The sequence below is a fragment of the Myotis davidii genome, unplaced genomic scaffold (genome assembly GCF_000327345.1).
Source record: "Myotis davidii unplaced genomic scaffold, ASM32734v1 scaffold580, whole genome shotgun sequence".
NCBI lineage: Eukaryota > Metazoa > Chordata > Mammalia > Chiroptera > Vespertilionidae > Myotis > Myotis davidii.
In genome coordinates, this window is record NW_006293313.1 from 30,934 (window position 1) to 36,141 (window position 5,208).

At 45.7% G+C, this 5,208-nt stretch overlaps 1 protein-coding gene and 1 long non-coding RNA gene across 2 annotated transcripts in view; one reads left to right on the forward strand and one right to left on the reverse strand.

Annotated features, from left to right (window-relative positions):
* Positions 1-3,181: 3,181 nt before the first annotated feature.
* Positions 3,182-4,666, reverse strand: LOC107183626. Its single transcript, XR_001514407.1, has 2 exons — positions 4,337-4,666; positions 3,182-3,599 (listed from the first exon to the last, which is right to left on the reverse strand). It is a non-coding gene; the product is annotated as an uncharacterized LOC107183626 (long non-coding RNA).
* An 87-nt stretch (positions 4,667-4,753) lies between these two features.
* Positions 4,754-5,208, forward strand: part of MTFR1 (mitochondrial fission regulator 1) — a 61,554-nt gene continuing 61,099 nt past the window's right edge. Inside the window, exon 1 of the mRNA XM_006766987.2 lies at positions 4,754-4,836. The gene's annotated coding sequence lies outside the window, so the exon portion shown is untranslated. The remainder of the gene's footprint in view (positions 4,837-5,208) is intronic.

Genomic DNA, 5,208 nt, shown 5'->3' on the forward strand with positions numbered 1-5,208 from the left:
GGGGGGGGGGATAAAGCAAAGAAACATCTTTAGAGGATTTGAAAATTGGTAAATAAAGAGAATCAAACCAAGCATTATACTTATCTTTCTTACTAGTATATGTACTATACTTCAGAGTAACAAAATAGGTGATGTAGGATAATTATTCTTATTCTGAAAACTGGTAAATACTAAGAAACAAGCATCCAACATGCTTTTCTTTACATTCCTCACAGTAACCAAATAACTAATAGGAACGATAGAATACCACCATTTTGCAAACGCTTAATGAGATCATGGATGTAGGCAAAGATCACTAATAGCCATTAATGTTACAAAGAAGAGAAACACATGAACATTATGTAGCTTTTGATGGAAGTATATACCACTACCTATGAAAGTATTCTAGCAAAAAATTTAACCTGGATCAAATCAAGCCTTTATATCTAACTACCAGTTTACAGAAAACAAGAGATGAAGGAATTTGTTAAATGGCACCATAGGAATGTAATCAGTAAAATCCTGAGTGTGGGAAATTTCTATAGGACAAAATCTGTTTCTTTTTCAAAACAAAACTAAAAAGGGTGGGAAGGGGGTTATGTAAATAAAATATATTTCAGAGATATTCACCAAATGTGATGTGTAGCTCTTTTTAATATTCTGATTCAAAGACACCCACTGTAAAAAAAAGTAAACAATAAAGGGAGAGGGAATGGGGACATCAGTAATAGTGTCAACAATAAATATAAAGAAAAAAAATAAATGAGACACCCAAGTAAATCTGAACTGAATTGATGATATTAAGAAACATTATGATCAATATTTTAGGCCTGATAATGGCGCTATAGTTATGTTTTTTAAAAAGACTCCTTAAAAAAAAAGACAAAAAAACCCTCCTTAACTTCAAGTGATACATACTGTAATATTTATGGTTGAAATGACATGCCTGAGGTTCACTTCAAAAGAATCAAAAGGTTTGACTGTATGAGGCCCCTGGGGGTTTATTCTCCAGCATCTCCAAAGCAAACAAACAAAATGAATGAAAGAGGCCTGGAAAGGGTATGGATAGAACCAGTAGCTATGTGTTGCTGATTGTTGAAGTTGTATGATGGACACATAAGGATTCATTGCATAGGCTTTTTACTTTTGTGTATGTTTGACATTTTGCATAATTATAATTTCAAAAAATAAAACCTAATTTAAAAACATTAAAACGAAAGAGTTCTGCAGGTCAGGATATATCCCAAGAACTGGTTTATAGAAAGAAATGTCACAGTCTCTGGAAGGCAGTGATCTTTTCACCTATCTCGATATACATATTTTTGGATATACATCAGATCACTTTGTACACTGAACTGAGAAGAAAAAAAATAGTTTCAAGGCTTAGAACAACCAGGCATACTCAACACTGCATGATTAAATCAAATAGCTCAACAATGTTTCGCTGGGCACCATGGTAAACACATTCATTTGCACTGAGATTTACATGACTCAAGTGGATTTAAAAGTTTCTCTCTCTCTCTCTCTCTCTCTCTCTCTCTCTCTCTCTCTCTCTCTCTCAATAATATCTGCCTTTAATAGTGATCAGAGCTTGAAGCCAATGTACTGAACTATTAGGCATTTAGCTGCATGTTTGAACTTTCACCTCATGTGAGATATTGGCCCATCAATTAGTCCTGTAGCTGAAATCGTCTCTCAGACATATCCAGCCCCACCTTGTCTTAAAGCACCCCTCACCCACCTTGTCTTAAAGCACCCCTCACACGGGCACTTTACTGCTCTCCCCAATGGTCTTTTACTAGCTGGGTTTTCCTGAAATTTTTTTTTAAATATATTTTATTGATTTTTTACAGAGAGGAAGGGAGAGAGATAGAGAGTTAGAAACATCGATGAGAGAGAAACATCGATCAGCTGCCTCCTGCACACTCCCCACTGGGGATGTGCCCGCAACCCATGTACATGCCCTTGACCGGAATCGAACCTGGGACCTTTCAGTCCGCAGGCCGACGCTCTATCCACTGAGCCAAACCGGTTTCGGCGGGTTTTCCTGAATTTTAACTCAGGACCATTTGAGGCCCATTCCAGTGTGTAATCTTTTCTACAGACAGGCAATCAGAGCTTGAGAAAAAGCAGAACTAGAAAGAAAGGGTCTGGATTTCTAAGGAAGACACTGTGTACGATTCACAGATTATTACCTACCTCACCAAATGGGATTGCCATTAAACCTAATATGAGAAGCAGGCTGATGGACACAGGTGGGCATTTGTCTGTCCTCTACTTTACCACCGGATCACAGTGACGTGAGCTGATTGGATGTCCTTCACAGCTATTATTTATAGGACTCTTCTGCTAAATCAGGCATCGCCTTTAGTATTGTACATCAGTCCTCAGGGCCACCTTTGAGGTGGCTATTTTCCCCACTGAGCACATCAGAAAACTGAGACCAAGGGAGGCTGATTGGTTTGCCCAAGGCCACACAGCTGGTATGTGGCAGAGGCATAACTGAACATGGGTCTGACTTGGTAACAGAATTTCTACAATAGAATTAAGCTTCACTGTCTACCAACATGAACAAATGGGAACCTGACCTTTTGTTAAATCTCTACAAGGAAGCTGGCCCACAATGGGCCTTGATCACTTAATCTACTAGCCTAATATACACTTAATAATGAATAAATCTCTTGCTTAAATACTGGCATTATAATCCTTTAATTTCGTTAGCAATCTGGAAGCATAGAAAGGTCAAGGGACTTTTTCAAGGCCACAAAGTGAATGAAAGCTCTGATTCTTTTCCTCTATTCAATAAATACTCCAGCTAGCAGATGAAGTTACAGTCATTCTGGATTCTGCCAAGAAAGCTGAGCCATTAATTTGGGTAAAGAACTCCAGGATCAGATACACTAAAAAGCATAATAAAGCCTATTTTTTTCTAAAATCTGCAAATGGGTTGCTTTTAATCTTCTATATTTGTTTCCAAAAGTTAGCTATGCATAACAATCACCTTAGATTCTAGGAAGAGGCCTGGATTTATGTATTTTTTCAAATATTTTTTATTGATTTTTAGAGTGAGAGGGAGATGGAGAGAGAGAAATATCCATGTGAGAGCGAAGCATCCATCAGCTGCCGGCTCCTGCACACCATTCACCGGCGACTGAGCCTGCAACCCGGGCATGTGCCCCAATCGGGAATCAAACCAACAACCAACTGGGCCACACCAGGCAGGCTGGGCTTATGTATTTTCCAACAAGCTTCAAAGTATATTTAAGAACCACGGATCTTGTGACAGAGACGGAAATCATATCAGCTGTCCATTGTTTCCTAACAAATTACTAAAAAAAGGTAGCAGCTTGCCACAGCAGTCATTTATTATCTCAAATCTTCTGCGTATGAGGAACCCACGTGCAGCTTAGCTGGATACCTCTGGCTCAGGGGCTTCCACAAGGCTGCAATCAAGGTGTCAGCTGGGCTGCAGTCATCTGAAGGCACACGTGGGGGAGGTGTTTCTCCAAATTCACTCACATGGCTGTGAGCAGGATTCAGTTTCTCACAGGCTGCTGGACATGGGATCTTGTGAATACCAGAGGGAAGCGACCATTGGTGACTTCCCTCTCAGATGCTGCCTATCACAGGAATATAAACAGAGAATGGAAACACAAACTGGCAATATATTTCCCAGCTCTGCGTACTGACAGGCTAGCAGCTTCAACAAGCACACCCCATGCCTGGATCTCCCGCTCACCCCTCTCTGATGTGTTCCCGAACCCCTGGGCAGGCAGGGTTAGCTTCCAGGCTCCCTCTCGCCATACCTTCATGATAACGTTTGGTTAAATACGTTCAATTTGTATTTCTATCTCCCTGCTAGCCTGTAGGTTCACGCAGGGTGTGGTTCACGGCTTAAAAAAAAAAAACTTTGTACTGTCATAGTGGGCCCCCCCAAAAGCCCTTGTTGAGTAAATGAATCGGTGTTTTTGCTGAAAGAGGAAAGCCCTCGCCAGGGGGAGACTTGGGAGGCAGTATCAGGAGGAGAACGCGGGTGCCTGCCCGGTGACCTCTGGTATCAGTTACAATGGGAGGGTGAGTGACACAGCCAATCAGCAACAGCCTTTGAAGGGCCGTACATAGGGCTGATCGGTTTCTGCCCCTACACAGGGCTCTTTTATCAGGCCTTCACACACCTTATTATATGTTCAGGACAAAATATTTTAAATCCAGCGTGTCCTAGACGATTATTGAAAAGCAGGTGTCCCAATGAGTCAGCGTAAGCAGATGCTGGAACTGAAGATGGTAAACTGAAATCCTCACCCACCAGGCACTTTGTAGGGCCCCGCACCCTCACGCTCCCTAAACACAAACGCACCGCAGATGCGAGGTCCGTGGAGGCCAAAGATCTCCCGCGTGCACGCCAGTCTACAGCGGGGGATGAAAGGGCTCAACATACGTTAGGACAACAAGGGCGAACATCTCACAGCTTCTTTCAAGGCATGCCACGCTCTTGGCTACATTCAGAATTTGGGTCGCCCCGCACACCTGGATCCTGAGGTTTACAAACCAAGTACTTCCCGGGGCGGAGCAGTGGGGCCACAAAGCGAGGTCCAAGAGAGAGAAAAGCGCCCGCACCCACGCCGAGCCCCGCGCGCATGCGTACCATGGCTACGAGCGGCGGCCGCCGGAGCGTGGGGCGGCACCCGAGCCTTCCGCTCTGAGCCCGGGGTCCGCCTCCTGGCCGGAGAAAGCCGCTGATTGGTCAGTCCGGCCGTGGCTTGGGGAGGAGATTGGGTGATTGGCAGCAACGTCCTGGGACCGCCAAGCTGGGAGCAGGAGGAGCAGAGGAAGACGCCTGGCTGCCTCGCGGCCGAGGTAAGGGGGACTGAGGACTTGGGGGGGACGGTTAGCGTCGGGGCGAGGAGGCGCCCCCGGGCCTCGCGGCGGTGGGAAGCCCTGGTAACAGTCAGGGAAGCAGCGGAAGGCGCGGGGTTCGGGCTGGCGGGCTTCGGGGGCCGGTTGGGTGGCTGCGCGGCGGCTGAAGGAAAGCGGAGAGATTGCTGGCAGCCGGGGCAGCGGAGGGCCGGGAGGGGTTGGAGCTTTGGCGGAGCGGAGGGAAGTCAGACTCGCCCCGAAGGCTGGGACTCGCCCACCCGTGTACCCCACATCTGCCCCCTCCCCCGGCCTCGGAGCCCGTCGTTCGCTCGCTCACCGCCAGGCGGCGGTCCCGTCGGGTGTCGCGCCCTT